The 17,024-nt window shown below is 38.4% G+C and overlaps 1 protein-coding gene across 3 annotated transcripts in view; it reads left to right on the top strand.

Annotated features, from left to right (window-relative positions):
- The window catches only part of dpr14 (defective proboscis extension response 14), a 130,050-nt gene continuing 113,026 nt past the window's right edge, over positions 1 to 17,024 (top strand). Inside the window, exon 1 of one of the 3 annotated variants that reach the window (XM_066746680.1) lies at positions 1 to 47. The gene's annotated coding sequence lies outside the window, so the exon portion shown is untranslated. Of the gene's footprint in view, positions 48 to 7,499; positions 8,221 to 10,716; positions 10,782 to 17,024 lie in introns of those variants that run through there. The other 2 variants (XM_066746679.1, XM_066746681.1) reach the window with 2 other exon arrangements.

Raw genomic sequence — 17,024 nt, 5'->3', positions numbered from 1 at the left:
CTGGGCCGTATCAAAGAGTTTCAATTGTCCTTACTTGACGTAATAAGGTAACTTAAAACTCGATTAAATAAATGCTAAATTACTAAATGCCACTACTAGCCAATTTGTAGCTATATACGGTAATTCGTCAGAAGGATTCTTTGAGCTTGACTTTGAGCTGTTTAAAATTCATTTTATTAAGGATAACTAGCTTAAGCTGAATTTTACTGAAAAATCGTTTATAAAAGATATAGATCCAAAAATCCGGGTTTTTAAAGTGGCTTTAATACAAACGCACGTACGTACAATATTCTTTAGCAGTGTAGCAGTGTTGTTTTGTATCGTAGTTAGTTAAAAGTTCTATACACTTTTTTAATACATTTTATTGTTTGTTATGTCTACAGCTTATGTACTCTTCTTTCTCTTTAATAGGTCATGGCTTGAAGCATTTTTCTTGGTTGGGGATATTGCCTGTTTCGTAAAAAGGAAAAAAGTGAACAAAAAATAGAAGCCTGCCTTTATTATGCAATAATAAGATTTATGTTTTACAATTGAATAATGATGTAAAATGTGCAACTCGCAAAAACTAACCGCTATCCGTTTGTTGGTATATTCACATATATATTTATAAAGCGTACATATTTACAAACTGCGTCGTGATGCAGCAGCAGAGGAAATCAACGTATGCATAGCTTTATAACCCGACTCTGCTATCGCAAGAAACGCTTCCGTAATACTATAAACAGACGGTACACTAGCATACGACGAATATATTTTTGCTTTTCGAATAAATAACATTTCTACGTTGACGAAAGAAAGCTATGACAATAATTCGAAATGAAATATGATAAATCAATTAATTTCGATTATTTTGCTCTCCCCTGATACTTAACGTATTTGCGAAAGTCGTTAGAACCATTCTCATTTGGTGAAAAGCTAAAACTCGATGCAATAAAATAAATGTTTAAGCTGAGATTTTCACTATATTGGCTACGAAACCACAGCTTTTATTCGCGTTAATGGTAGCTTCTCATAAAGTAGAGTTTTCGAGGGAGGCTGCAAAGAGGCTACTAGGTTATTTGAAATTCAATATTTTTATAACGTAATAACTGGCCAAGAGGATATTTCAGCTAAAATTCTAAATGTGAAAGGTATCATCCGATCGGTATTCCCTGCTGGTACATCAGCGTTTCGTATTTTACTATTGTGCGTCTACGGATATTGCATTGCACGTTGATTACAGTCCTTTACTATACCTATTGAAAAATTTAAATTGCATTGCAGCGTCTCGGGATCTGTTCGCATCCTCCAAACAACAGCGATTTTACCTCTCACAACATCCCACTAGAATCATTAACAAGCTTTAGAGAATCTACCCACCTGTACCGCGTCAATTCATCCACTGAGTGCTGTACTTGTACGCTCATTCAAGCTTTTGAGAATACCACTCGTGTCTTTCCCAAGCGTAGATGGATCTAATGATTTATATTTTCCATAATATCTACCGATGTTTTGCTAATATAGCTTTTGCGGCTCTCTGGAGAAGAGAGGGAGAGAGGATGGGGGTAGGGGATATGCGTGGAGAAGGGGTGTATTAGAATATATACGCATCAATTGGAATGGGGAGGCGCAGTGAGGGCAATTCGGTCGTCCCATGTGGCTAGCACTTGGGTCATACAATGATGCTCTGGGTCAAATGGTAGCAGGACAGTGACCACAAACTGGTACAAGAGCAGAGCGACAGCACAGTAGCGTGGTGGTAGTGGTAAGAGCAGTACGTAGCAACAGCAGCAGCAATAGCAGCAACGGTGGAAGCCGTGGAAGGATCGACTAGCTGCTGCAACAGGTGTTACTGCTGTCAGTCGGTTGTTTCGCTTAATCGGTTTCTATTCTGTTCGAGACTTCTAAGCTCCGCCCTGCTATTCGCCGTGGCACCCGAGGGGAATCTAACAGTCCCGTTACGGCTGTAATCCTGAGCATCCAATCCCGCGTGGGCCTGTACTTCTGCGCCAGGTAATAGAGCTACCCTCGTCAAATATACATGCACCACCGTCGAAAAAACTAGAGCCTCGCTCGCGTATTAACCACTGCCATTTCGCATCCCGCCTGCTTTTAACGTTAAGAGTGCCTCTTTTACGTCCAATGAATTTTTAACCTTTGACTGTTGTCGGGACAAGAACGTTTGACCCTTATAGCGTCGAGAAAAATCCGCATCATCTGCTTTACCTTACCTTGTTGTTTATTTCACGAGGAGCACAATTTTTAATATCTTTCTGCTTCCATCCGACGACCGCGCTAATCGTACGACAGTTTCGCTCTTGCATTAACGAAAAAAATACCTTGCCACGAATTGATCGTCAATTTCGATAGGGACGTTGTAAAGTTAAACTAAGTGGAAATTGAGCTGGTATAAATCTCCTTGAATGCTTTGGGCATTAAAAGTAATTATACTGATCCCTGTAATGTCGTCTGGCCGAAAACGGCTGGTCGTTGCATTTATTGCAAAGGCGCGGAACGCTATAGCGCTGTAGGAGAATAACGCGAAAAATATATATAAGTATAGTATATAGGCGTTGCTTGTGCCGTACTGGAAGACTGTGAAGGGAGCGATCTTGAGGAAGCTTAGTTGTTTGGCGTCCACCCTCGGATTCAATCCCACGAAACTGCTTGCGCCACCATGCAATAATTAATTGATGATATCTCTAATTGCGTTACCGCGTCGGACTTGCTTGTTTCGACGTTTAATTTGTTCGCTAATTACACCGACTGCTCTACCCCATATAATACCCCTTCTCTTTGTTTCTCTCGTATGGTAATGCTTCTCACGAGTTATGCAACTAGAAACGAGAGCACAGCAGCCTCTCTTTACATCTGCCTCCACGAGTCACGAGGATTTGTCTCCTTTTGCACACGGCATCCCTCGAGAAAAGTGTAAAACCCTTTGGGGCGGCTAACGCTAAGTCTCATACAACAGGATTTCTTCCTCAGGGTCTTGATACATTCATATTTTTCACGGATAGCAGTATCTGCCCTTTCTTCGCCCCCCCCCCTCTCTCTCTCTCTCTCTCACTCGCATAAGTGTACCCTACATCGCGTTGTCGCCTCAACGAAAAAGATCATGCAAAACACGAGCACAACAAATTTACCAAAAGCAAAGAAAACAAAGCTCCAAGCAGGTATCATAACGTATAATAATCGCTGCGATAAAATATCATAAATACCATTTTATTCTTATCACACGATACTTTCTTTTTGACAGGTGAATGAAAAAATGCATTTCGCGTTTTTAATACGCATGTTTATAAAACAAACGACCGCGTACATCCTCAGCCTCAGGCGCCATGTGAAATATGCTTGTTTTATGGTTTATAATATGAGACGGAAAAGGGAGTTCAAAGTTTCCTTTGAATTAACTTTGCAAATGTGTCTTTTAGAAAAATAAACTCTTTAATTTGAGCGAAACATAAATATTTGAAGGCAGCAAGTAACCTTAAATGGTATATATGATTTATTTGTTTATTAATTTTTTGTACCATTATAACGTGAGAGAATCAAATACTTTGGGAAATGAAGGTAGCAGCAAAATAACGCGAGAAATTATTACATATGATCAACAGAGTGTAATCTTATTTTAATACATTCACAGTTTTATAATCGAAATAATTGCCATGATTTTTCGGTTTGTAGATAGATTAGACGAGAGGGATAATTTTTTATTCTCTGCTTCTCGTTATGGAATGATTGTCGATGAATGAGAACTAGTTATATTCATTTGTTTTTTAGAACAAGTTGGTGAGCTTTTCGTAGGGGGCTGCTGGTTAATATCGAACATTACTCTATCAGGTATGGAAAGTAATGGAGAGCGATACGGCGGACAAGCCTCGCTGAGGCATAAAACGCAGGCATATTATTCATCGAAATATATTTCCGAGTGAGCGCGGAGACCGCGTATCGATTTTATTTATTTACCGCAACGGAATTGATGATCGAGCGACGTACGAGGTAGGCAAATTTTAGTGTCAACTACCGACCCGAAGCATCGATTGACAGGTTCATAGCGGATGACGCACCCTCCTTTCCCTCCTTCCAGTCATACAAGAAAAATTATCGGAATATAGATGGAACGTTTTATACCCGTTTCCAAGTTTTTTTATTCGTGTCCATATACTAAACACGTGGGAATCTTTTATGAACTAAAGAAAATCCTTTAATAGCTGCGCCAGCATCTTGATGAATTTATTAACTGCATGCATATATATTGTAGTAATTGAGAGTGGTTCAATTACGAGTGGCGCAACCCTCGATAAACGCGAAAATTCAGTTTTAGCAACTTCTTATGTCGAAAAGACGACGTGAAAGGATCCCTATTTCGAAATCACTCGAATGCAAAGTGTTTCGAGAAAATGATGAAGTATTTAATATAAAGTTAATGCAGCCCTAGAGAAAGGAGGACTTGATCGATGCTAACCATCAATCAGACCTTCACCTTCTACGAAAGACATATCATACTCGTGTAGAGTTTTCGAGCTGAGCGAGATGACAATTTTATCAAGAAAATGAGAAAAGTGCTTAAAAACAAATTGATGTAATGACGCCTCACGCTTTATCCTTCCTATTTGCTTCCTCGTGAAAGCCTTTATTTTTCCATGCTTCAAGAATAAACATATTTAGCTACATTGCTCTGGAATATTATTCTTAACGCAAAATAAAATTTTAATTAAGACGAGAAAAATATTTGTTCGCTCACGATAATATTTCGTTTTGATGTCCTTACTCTCCCTCGAGCTCCGTCTACTCCGTTATATGTTTGAAAAATTCTCAAAAATACCATACCGCTCATATTTCATCGTTTGACACGTGCAAAGTTCCGTCCAAATGTTTGGCTGTCTTCGTCAGCATCCCCGCAGCCTGCTTCCCATAAAATATCCCGCGGGAAGAAAATAAACCGTAACCAGAGTTGGGAGCGTTAAACTTTATAGTTTTGCTGGAGTTTGCATTGTGGAGTTCTATTATTTAGCGCTGGCCTGTGCATCCCTTGGAATAGCAGGACGAACCCACCGTGTTTGCACGTGACGAATGAGAATCATCGAGTGACGACGATGTTAAACTGAAAATTTGTCGGTGCCCATAAAGTAAACTTTGCATTCGTGCTTGATGAAAAGTTACTGATGGGAATCACCAGTTTACAAGGGATGTAAAAAAAAATATATACAGGGTGTAACGAAACGACCGCCTTTTCTCGTAACTGGAGGTTCGGGGTGACAAACTGAGTGCACGTGTAAAATTTCGTTCGAATCGTTCAAGAGGTTTAAAAGTTATTTCTATTTAAAAATCACCCTTTTTCAGTCCTTTTCGAACGACTTTAACTGCATAATGGAAAGTGGAGAAAGTGAAAAACAATTGATGAGCACCCAGCTAGAATGTTAAAATTATCGATCGCGTGCGGTAATACTTTTGCTATTTAATTCTTTAATCTGGCTATTAGATTAATTTTAAAAATAACAAAATCCTTTATATTACAATTCCAATTCAATTCAGTACAAGCATCATTGACTGATTTGATGGAAAGAGCGAGTTGACGCAATGTAAAGGAAAGTATCAAAAGCTAAGATATCGCGCGAGCGCAATGATAACTTAATAGACAATGCATGAGGGCATTCTCTTTCTACTAACGAAGCTAAAGGGAATGATTCAAAATCAATACATTGATGAAGGAGAAAACTAAACTCACCCATTAAATGTTCTGCAAGTTCCTTTAAATCGAAGTTTTTGAAAAAGCTTCAAACTGGCTCCTCGATGATTTCCAGAAAGCACACTATCATTGATTTTGCATTTAAACACTTGTGAATTTAAACAAATTAGGTATTAACCTACGTTTCTTCAAAACACTGGAGAATTTGACACTTTTGAACTGTTTGAAGTAGGGTGATTAAGAGTGGTCGAAACGAATTATTGATTATTCTATCTCTCTGTGTCTCTCTTTTCAGCCTACTTCAAACAGTTCAAAAAGTGTCAAATTAACCGGTGTTTTGAAGAAACGTAGGTTAACACCTAATTTGCTTAAATTCGCGAGTTCTTAAATGCAAAATCAATGAAAGTGTGCATTCTGGAAATCATCGAGGAGCCAGTTTGAAGCTTTTTCAAAAACTTCGGTGTAAAGGAACTTGGAGAACAATAATGGGTAAGTTTAATTTTTTCTATCATCAATGAATTGATTTTAAATAATTCTTTTTACCTTCGTTTGTAGAAAGAAAATGCCTTGATGTGTTTCCTATTAAATTATCAGTGCAGTCGCGTGACATCTTAGCTTTTGATACTTTCCTTTTCATTCTATCTTCTCCCTCTTTCCATCAATTCAGTCAATGATACTTGTATTGAATTGATTTGGAATTGTAATGAAAAGGATTTTGCTATTTTTAAAATTAATCTAATAGCCAAATTAATGAAATAAATAGCAAATGTATTATCGCGCGCGATCGATAATTTTTACATTCTAGTGGGGTGTTCGTCAATTGTTATTTCACTTTCTCCACTTTATTATGCACAGTTAAAGTCGTTCGAAAAGGACCGAAAAAGGGTGAGTTTTAAATGGAAATAACTTTTAAACCCCTTGAACGATTCGAACAAAATTTTACACGTGCATTTGGATGGTCACCCCGAACCTCCAGTTACGAGAAAAGGCGGTCGTTTCGTTACACCCTGTATATATATATATATATAAGGTCGCATATTTGTATAAAAGCTGAGCAATAATCTGGATTCTTTGCAGCAATCAAGCATATCTTTATTAATGCCATAAAGCTGCAAAAAGCAAAAGTTTTTGCTAGATAAAATAATCTTGAGCTAGCAGGCTGACTTATTCATAGACAAAGGACATTAAAAGTCAGTGCCTTCATAAGAGAAATACCAGCGCTTATTGAAGAAAATTCTTATGGCAGTAATGTTCACCATAAGTAGAATTGGAATGCGCTATATTTTAATGATAGAAATTAAGTTTTGTAAGGGGCGTATATGATGCGCATTCCATTCACTATCCTAGTTGCATTCTTTCCCTTCACGATTTATACTTCCATATATATAATCTTCATGATTATTGACCAAATTTAAGGAGCGACTTTGCAAGTCTTAATTATATATTAGGACGCTTTGAAGGAGGTGCAAAGATAAAACTGGTGAGATTTTGTGCTGAACGAATGATTGCTTGATGATGGGGAGAGAGATTGTAGAGTAAAAAGGTAAAGTAGAAATGAGAAAAGTATAAATGAGAGAAATCCAGAAATCAGCAAGGAGAGGAGAGGGGTCTAGTAGGGTTAAAGAGAGAAAGAAAGTGAAGAGAGAGGGAGAGAAAGAGAGAGAGAGGATGGCTGGCTGGCAAGCACTCGTGGTATTGCATGGTTGGGTATGGCTGCTGCGACAAAGGGGCCAAGCCTGGCGCTGAAAGGGGGTAGATGCGTCGGCGTGTTGCGCGTTAGCTTTTGCCGCGGCACCCGGCAGTCCATAGCCGAAGTCCTAACGAGCAACCGGCTTCTCTGTCTTTTTCCGCAAACTTCCTCGCGAACTCACCTTTTCGCCTCGTTCGTCTCTAATTTTTTTTTCCGATTGTATGCGCGCGCGTTCACCACTTTCTCTCTCTTCTTCTTCTTCTCCTTCTCCTTCTTTTTCTTCTTCTTCTTCTCCGCTACTTTAACCCCTTCCCCCTCCCCTTCCCCTCCTCTCGCTCTTCATGCCACGTCTGACCATACTTGCACTTTCTCTACTCGAACCCCTCCTCGCATCTTCTTATTTTTCTCCCTCCGGTTCTTGTTTAGTCGCCACCAATAGTCTTCCCTGTCCTACTTTTCTTCCCATTGGATTTCGCGCGTGATTTAGTGCACCTTTCTGGGGTCTCCTATGATCGAGGATCGACGATCCGGTTAAAAGTGTACAACTATACTCGTCGGCGTGGGGAACTAGCGGATATAAGCGGACCAAGCGATCTCTCTCACAAGCAAGGATTCCGTGGCTTGTCAGCGGTGAAACTCCGTGGAGGTCCCGCGGGATCTCGTTTATCGCCAAGTCAATCGAGCGATAGATCGTCCCGCGTGGGGCTAACGATAATTCGTTTAAACTGGAATCGAGCTGTCGTTGAATCCCAGTGATTCGTGTGCTCCAGTGTTTCATCGATAAGCGAAAAAATCCGTATTAGCGCCTGGGATTTGGCGAGCATTCAGCGGAGGATGTACTGCCAAGGATTGCTGAATGGTTAGTTTTAATTCTACCAATTTGCAGCTGTATATCGATCACGGATTAGTGAGATAACCGTTGAAAATAAGTGATTTCTCAAATGGCTGCGGAACAATGGGTAAGCGAATATCTAATAACGCTCCCTGACATTCCGATTGAGGAAACAAATTGTATACGGCTGTTTCCGGCCAATGGACGTTCGCGTCGTTTCGCTCGTGGTAAAGCGCGTGAGAAGAAAGTTACTACGAGCCAGCCGCGCGGGCATTCCTCCAGCCAGATTGATTCTTCCAGTTCCTCCGTCAGATATCGTCAAACTGATTGCTTCGTCGTGTATATATATATATATATTCTACCCGCGATAAGGAACTTTATAAAATCTCAATAAAAACTTTCTTTTTTCATGAACAAAATTTCTCGCTGCAGCGCAATAAAAATTTAATTGAGTCACAATTAATAGACGAAAAACATAGTTCTCTTTTATATTAATAATTATACGAAAGTTTCGAAATAACAGACCTCGTAAATAAAATAGTGCTGCTTCGTTCTCCCGGCAAAATATCAGGGCGATAATTAGTCTTTGTATATAGGAATCTCTCATATCCTTGATGAAAAAAAGTATCTCTCGCGTTGATAAAGCTCAAAAAGTAATTGCAAATGCGAGAAAATCACGTCGCCCAGTGAGACAAAATGAGACTTTATAGTGGCAGAAATATATCTCGAAAACTAGAAGCATTTTATAAAGAAAAAAGTTAAGAAAGTATTTTCATTATTTTTATTCAACTACCAGATGACGATACTTATTTCGCCATTGTTGGAGTGTTAAAGGAGGTGTGAAGGTCACGTTCAATTTATTGAGTATAAACTTATTGTTTTGTTACGTATTCATTTAGGTTATCTCGAGAACTTTAAAAAATACTATGTTAATATATCATTTTGATTAAGAGGCTGTGAGATATATGGTTGTAAAATCGTTCATACGTGTCAACTTCACCTACAAATAATTTCTCGGACAAATAGTGAGGTCAAACTCCTTAAAGTCTAGCATCAAAGTAGAAGCTGCTATATCTGTATTAGAGAGTATACGTATAATATGTATGTTTACCTCTGACGGTATAAAAAATAAAATATTTTTAAAATGGGCAGATAGGGGCAATGAAAAAAATAATGCTTATTTTTCAAAGGTATCCACTATATGTACAATTAAAAGAAATACTTGATCGTTCTTCATTACTAACAATTTTTTACTGTAACTGAGTACTAATTATTTATTTGATAAAATTGAAAAGGAAATAAGTACAAATGTCTCTCTTGATATTATTTGTTCCATAATAACAGCTACACATAATGTTAAAAAAGTTAATTTTGCATAGCTTCAATTGTTCATACAGAAGGTAAAATTTATTGTTTCACAATGACACAGCGGCCTCTTTAATATTTAACTAAATAATACTACAGAGAGAGAGAGAGAGAGAGAGAGAGATCTTATTGAAATATTTATAGTTTTCTTTCTATATCATTGCTTACAAGAAAATCACAGGTTTTAAAGTTTCTGACCCACTGTGCATCGTTACGATAAAATGAAACGAGCGAGTGTGACATTCGATATCGTCTGATTTAATTTGCACTCCTCGTGGAAAAAACGAGACCTGACATCTGTCATTATTCTATCGCACGCCGATTGACTGACAAAAGAAATAAATAAAGTCGTTATTGGTTTTCTTGTCCGGAACGATTTATTCGTGAAATCACCATTATCTGATAGAGTTTCAACGGGCGACACGATGTTGTCAGCGTTTAGAGGACAAATATCCGAAAGGTAAAGAGTAAAGGTGAGAAGGAAAAAGAAGAAACGAGGGTAAATCAGAAGCACCGTTTGAATTGAAGGATAAAATCCTGAGGGTTTTATCCCTTGGAACGAGAAGCTTTGGTATGGGCGAGACAATATCATCGGTGGTCGTCCAATAAATCACGTTCTTATTACCGGTCATAATGTTTACGTGACTGGCCGTAAAAGTGGAGCTGGTTGGTGCGTTGTGCGTTTCCGTGTGCAAAGATGCGTACAGACGAGGAAGACGGGGTGTGGAGGGGGCTTCAAGGAGGCATTTAGCGAGCGAGGATCTCAAGGGCTCAAGCAGTAGGAGAAGCTCGTTGATCGCCGTGAAAGGCCAGACGAATGATAGCAATTTCGTTAAATTATACCTCGTGGTTCCGGAGTGGCTTGCGTGCGTTTGACGTTGATCCTCGATGTTGTTGATATACTCTACCCCATAAACCTCGCCGTTTTCTCTCTCTCTCTCTCTCTCTCTCTCTCTCTCTCTCTCTTTCCCTGTTTTCACCTTAATTCCCCTCGTTTCGTTTTAATTATTCCTAACTTGCTACTTTTCAAACACAAGATTTACCACTGAAAGTAAAGATTCGCAACTTGTGTGCTGTTCACAGAAAGCTGCTTAATCTAAAAATAAAATGTACATTTGTTTCCTTAATGTATTGTATTATTACAGTCTAATGAACCTGGGTTTGTGAGAAAGTGCATTTAATTCGTGCCATTGAGAATTCCAGGATGACGGAGATAACGAAAGGTTAATTATAATTCCTTTTCAACTATTTTTATTTGCAGTTTGTATGTACACGGTTCGCATAATCAATAAAATTATATTGGAAATAATTAGACACGAAGAGCTCTATTGCTTTTTTAAGCTTTTATTGAATGCTGTTAGACTTGTCGTTGCTCGCTCATCTGATTGGCGCAAAAGTGTGAAGCACCGTTGTTTCTGTTACAATAAATATATTCAAAGTGTGCAAATAATAAACGCATAAGATTCCACGTATATTTTCCATTAACGTGCATCAAAATTTGAATTGTACAAAATCACCGTGGTAGAACTTCGCACGTGTAACTTCACGCCATGTTAACCAACGTAACGAGCCGCAATTAACGTCTACCGTGATTAGAAGCGATCGTATTATGAGCTTAGCGAGTATTACTTATAATCACGAATCTCTAAAGCTAAACTTTCGTTAAACTAATTTACGCAGATTTAATTATAGCAAGATAAATACATTTTATTGAATTCTTACCTCCACACTCTCTAGACAATAATTGATGCAAGTTTCTTATAATTCCTTGCACAAGAGATAGTGTAAAATTTCCAATTTTGTCGAGTAGTTTGCAAAATCGATAACTTCCTTCGTCGAGTCACTAAATTTTGCAATTTTCTATAAAGTCTACTTATTTTGCTACGACTGCATTTAAGAATAAATAATTACAATTGCAATCGGCTGGTTTCGGGTAAACACAATAAAATCGCGTAGCAGCCTTGAGCTCTCAGCGATTTTAGAATTGCTGTCAACTAAAAGTCAACAATCAGACCTGGAGGCGTGGGAACTCGAAGCTACCACAAAGTTTTCAGAGAAAACTTGGCGTGTACCGAAATGAACGAAGAAGTCTCGGTCTAAGGGGATGAAGTCGGTGTATTTTGAGATTCTAGACTGCACATGATACTTGAAAAGCTCCGAGTAACTTTGAGGATTGGCACGATTAGCAGAGGAGCCTCTTAGTGTTATATTGCAATTCTGCCTGACTAGAAATACTTTCATTCTGCAATTATTTATCTGAAGTTACTGCAAAGTAATTTGTGTAATTTCGGTACAAAGGATTTGAAATGTTTACCATTAAATTGCAAGGGATTGCAATAAAAAGAAAAATAAATAGTTTGTCTAGTTTCTAATTTCGATGCAAGGAATTATAATGTTTATCATCAGAAGTAAGGCTTCACGTAAGAAGGACAAATAAATAATTCGTCTGGTTTGGAGATATTGGATTGGTGGCATGGTAAGGAAGTTAAACGAGGGTTGCGATTAGCAGAAGGTGGTCGTCCACTCGGCGGTATCGCAAACTTTGGAGCATTAGACGAGGCATAAAGGTAGAGTGTGTGTATCGATAACGATGATCACCCGACGAATTAACGCTTAAGCAAGGCGCGCGCGAGCGCGATTATTGGTGCTTCCTATCCGCGCGGAGTCGATAATGCTGATTTACATATTTCCCGATAACGTCGCGCATATTTCGGCTTGCCGCGTTAGATATGTAATCGCGCGTGTAATTCGAGCCGTGCCACTAGCGCTATCGTGCCCCTTTCTAGAAGGTATTATAAGTTCTAATCCGGGGATGTGAAACTCTCTCTCTCTCGTTATCGGACAACGCTTAATTGCGCTTTTTTAACGTAATAATTCCCGGAACAAACCCCCACGGGCCACTTATACACCTCCGACTAATTTCTCCTCTCCGTAGACTGCCAGAGAAAATATTCCCTTATTTTAGAAAATACTATCCGCAAGAAATTAATCCATCTGTTAAATTCTTCCTATATCTCCATGCTCTCATTCAAAATCTATTATACAGACTTGCAGCTACGGCTTCGTTAATAATAATTAATAATTGCACACGTCAGTTTCACGATTAGCCTGTGCAATTATTAGCAGAACTTGAAATCGTTATACTTCAAGATTACTCTTGGTCTTAGCGTCTCTCGTGCGCGAGCAGTATGTTTAGTGCACTATATTGGCGTTAAATACAGGGTGTCAATTTGAAAACAAGCCACCCTTGATATTTCAGTCCTCTTTCCAGTTAAGATTTTAGTGGCTGTTTCTATCCTCGCTCAAGGGCTCGTGCAATTTAATAGAAAATTTACTGGAAATGTGTGTCTTTCTTGAAAATAAAATCAACGCGTTTTTGCAAATTGCCGTTGTTTCTAAGGACTGCAACATGAAGGGTGATCCGTATTAAAATCGACACTCTGTATGTATTGCGAAATTTATTAGATTCGTATGGCTTGATTTTCGACGCGTAGCTAGTAATCTCTATAGCACAGTGTTGATTCGATAAAGGCTTATGTTATTATCGGACGCAGGATTTAGCGATTGGATATTAATAATATTATTTCGCGTAATATTATTATTCCATGAGGATAAATAGTTGTGGGACGAGATATACAACCGCGGACATATTCACAATGCGTTGACTGTGGCCTAGGAATTTACCGAGCGATTTATATGTTGCTAAATGTAACCTGCAGTAACTGACACGTGAAACGGGTTCTCGTTTCAGCGGAACATTTAAGGTTTCGAACAAAATATATTTGTATTCTGGGGCACAAACAATTTCTCCATTAACAGAAGAAATATTGCACAAAATCAAATCTTTTCACGAAAAAAGCGAAACGAGTTTCGCCACGTTGATTGCTATAGGAAAATTAATTCCGCGCAAATCGGCGCTAACTCAAAGCATAGCCGGCAAAACAGGCTACTTTTCAATGATAAATGACTTCTAATAGCGTTTCTCTGTTACTAGCGAGTTGCGCTTTCGTGTAATTTTTTCCCCCTTTTTTCTGTTTTTTACTAAGCAATCGTTTCTCATGGTTTCTGGAGTACCGAAGCATTTATTCCTGGAGTGCTCCTTATTTCGAAATGTGTAACGACATTATAACGTTTCCCACCTTATTACGCTTAAACCTGACAAAATATTAAACTCTTCATTTGCCTTTTTTTCGTTATAAACACAAATGTGCTTTTAATTTGTTTCAAAAATGCTTCACAAAAGAGCTTTTGATTTTGAAATAATTTGGTCGTAAAAAGCTGTATTTAATAATTAAAAAGTTCTGATGGTCATGCATGTAGCAGAAAGTAGATTTTAGGCTGACAGTGTGTATATTTGGTCATTATAATCGTGTAGCGCATGCGCGTGTACGTGCGTCGAGCGGGATAATCGTCCAGTCGTTTGCCTATTTGGCAAAATCGCAAATGACAAGGCTGACACGAGCCATTAAAGGCTTTCTTATCGGGTACTTGGAAATTATTGCGAGCGCAATGCGTCGACAGCCCACAAAGGACTTTATCCATGTGGAACGATTTCTGTCAAGAGATTAAGAAATAATGACGTCTAAAGTGTATGACGTGCTTGTATTAGGAGCAAATTTGCGAATCATAAACTTAGGTTTAGGTGGCTCCTTGATATATTAAAAGGTGCTAAAATTAATCTGGAGTATAGCTATATATCTGTATTAACGCCAAAATGCTTGAAAACAAAAAAGTATTTTTTTTCGCGCAATCCTTTGCTATACATAGAATTTTTCTTTGATGCTTGGATACACTACGTAAAAACAAAAGACTACAAAAGAGTTTTTTCTTTTAAGATTTAAGCGTGAATAAGTGATCCCTTTAGCTTTCCCTTTCAATACATACCGTGACGATTGCCTCTTTCGTTTCGTCCTTGTTACTTCAATGTTAATAAGTGCGACTCTGATACAGGAAAAAAAAAACAGCAGACAAAGAGACAGAGGAAAATTGAAATTTCTGCCATCTCGCAATGATCCCCGTGGCAAAAAGTCCCCTCCTCTCGGAGCAATTTCATTCCAGGGTAAAAATCATTTGATATTCTCAAGTGGAGGGACGCCAATTGCGTCGCCAGTAGTATAGCCTCAGTTTGGCCGTACTTGGCAATGTCGCCCACATTTTCAGGCCGTACATTGTCGAATGTAGGCCATCGAGTATAATAAGCGAACAGGTTATGATGGAGGCTCTCAATTAATTAACACTATGCGCCAAGGACATCGTACGATGTATTTTGCAATGCTACCGGGGCTGAAAGGCACCGATAATCGATGGGGCTATTACAAATATCCAGTCATTATACATGAGGGAAACATAATGCAACTAAAGCCTAGGGCGGAGGATTAAAAGTTCTCTTGTTAACGTAAACCTGAGAAATTTCTGATATTTTTTTTTTAATTCTCTTTCATCCAATACACGTGAAGGATGAAAAGGACTGTAAGCAGAACGCGAGTATTTCCGTGTTTGTGTGTGCACTTGAATCTGGTGATTGACGTGCCTGATGCTGGATGCGAGTAGAAACAGAGCGTGATGAACGGGCGTGAGCCACGTTGCTAATAGAGCGATAGACTGATCGGCGCACCATGTAACGTGCGTTCGTTTCCTCATGCAGTTGTGTTGCTATATATATATATATATATATGCTGGCTTGTTAATGGTCGATCGATTCACAGATATTGGAGCCTTGTTGCACTAAGTATCACAAAGCACGCTTTTAAAATCGTTCGTGTCCGAATACACCATTGATGCAGTGTAGTACGCTTGTCCCTTTCGTATCTACTTTTATCCAGGAACTTGATTGTCATGCCATTACTAATGGCCTTTAAATCGACGTTGATAAGTCTTTTCGCCTGAATACGAGATGTGACTATATATATATACACTGAAAATCTACGTAAACAACGAGAAAAGTCTACGTCCCCCTCTAACTGATTTCAAGACATTTAATTATCGTGTAAAATGACGAATAGGTAATATTATGTCTGTTCGATATATTGTTAACATCTCTGTATGTTATTATTGAGTTTGGATCAAAGACAGAGTGGTTGTAATGCTTAAACTTCTGACCTTAAGGATACTGAATACACACGAAGCTTGTTCATACGGCTAATAAAGATGGTACAGCTGTATCTGGTGTTCAAGTACGTAGTTAGTAAAAAAACAGGGTTTTCTTGAGCAGTAAGCTGTTTCCTTAACTGCGGAATGGTTATAATGGAGATTAAGTCCTGCGTACGACGTAGGACATTACAAAGCCGTTTGGCAGTTGGTTTTCGCGACTACAGTGCTGGACTGTGGGCGAGGGTAAGGACGATTGTCGTTGCACAACGGAAATTGCAGTTGCAGCGCGGCAGCATCCCTGGTAACGTCAACGATTTCTGCACCAAAACTCCGAGTGAATCCTTCCTGTCGATGATACTCCCTACTCTCCTCGACTAATTCATATTCTGGCGCTATGATTCGAAAAATTATGTTCCTAGTCATTGTAATTTATCACTAAAAAATAATCTTTACTTTATTGTATTTCTTTTAATTATATTCTCAAATTATAAACGACGTTAACGAAACTCAAGGATCGACATCAATTTAAGAAAGTTTTAAACGCATGAAATTTTAGCATGGATTTATATTATATTTAGGAAATATATTAAGGGGTTTGGTGGATTTGCTGAGTGCACGTTGAGTAGATGCATGGTTCATGTTGTAGCGTAAATTTGATGTCAGTGGTGCATCTAACTTCCAGACGATGAAAAATGTCCTGAAACGTAAAGCCGATTACACCTAACGCATAATCCATAAGGGATTTTCGAGGCGGATTGTGAGAATCGAGAGAGAAAATGATAGAAAGAATTTTGTATAATTGAGGAACGTTCGAGATGAGAAATTAATAGGCAATAAGGGAGATCGAACTACTGGTTCATTCATTAGGCAATAGTTTGGTGTTCGGTATTTCAGCTATCTTGCGTTTGACATCGTTGAAATCCACACCGAAACGATGTCAAAGTTCCGAAGTAAATTGGGAAGAGCCTTATCGTTAAATAGATATGCATAAATAGTCATTATAGGATTGAGAGTTCTATATAAAGTCAATGTATATCACTTTTACCTTAAAATATTCAATATTTCAGATATAATATACAAATTTAAGTACCTAGCTAACAAACAGTAATCATCGAAAAAACTATATAGGGGAAAAAATAGATGGGACGAGGTACAGTGGAAGAAAGACATATAAAAGAGTGAAGGGGATGTAGTACAAATACGGTTCGTCAAACGAAGTTTATTTTTTGTAATTACTACTACGCTGTATGTTTCCTACACTGCATGTATAAATCAAAAATTGGCCCAGGAATATTAAAACTGATCCGCCAATTTGAAATATCGAGTCTATGCTTTTTTACGTGGATACATAAACCGTGCAGCCAAAAATAAGTTTC

The sequence above is a fragment of the Prorops nasuta genome, unplaced genomic scaffold (genome assembly GCF_024137725.1).
Source record: "Prorops nasuta isolate Cenicafe-Biocafe unplaced genomic scaffold, Cenicafe_Pnas_1.2 PNAS00003, whole genome shotgun sequence".
Classification (NCBI taxonomy): domain Eukaryota; kingdom Metazoa; phylum Arthropoda; class Insecta; order Hymenoptera; family Bethylidae; genus Prorops; species Prorops nasuta.
The sequence above is the reverse complement of the archived record's forward strand: the minus strand, read 5'-3'. Positions and strand labels throughout refer to the sequence as shown.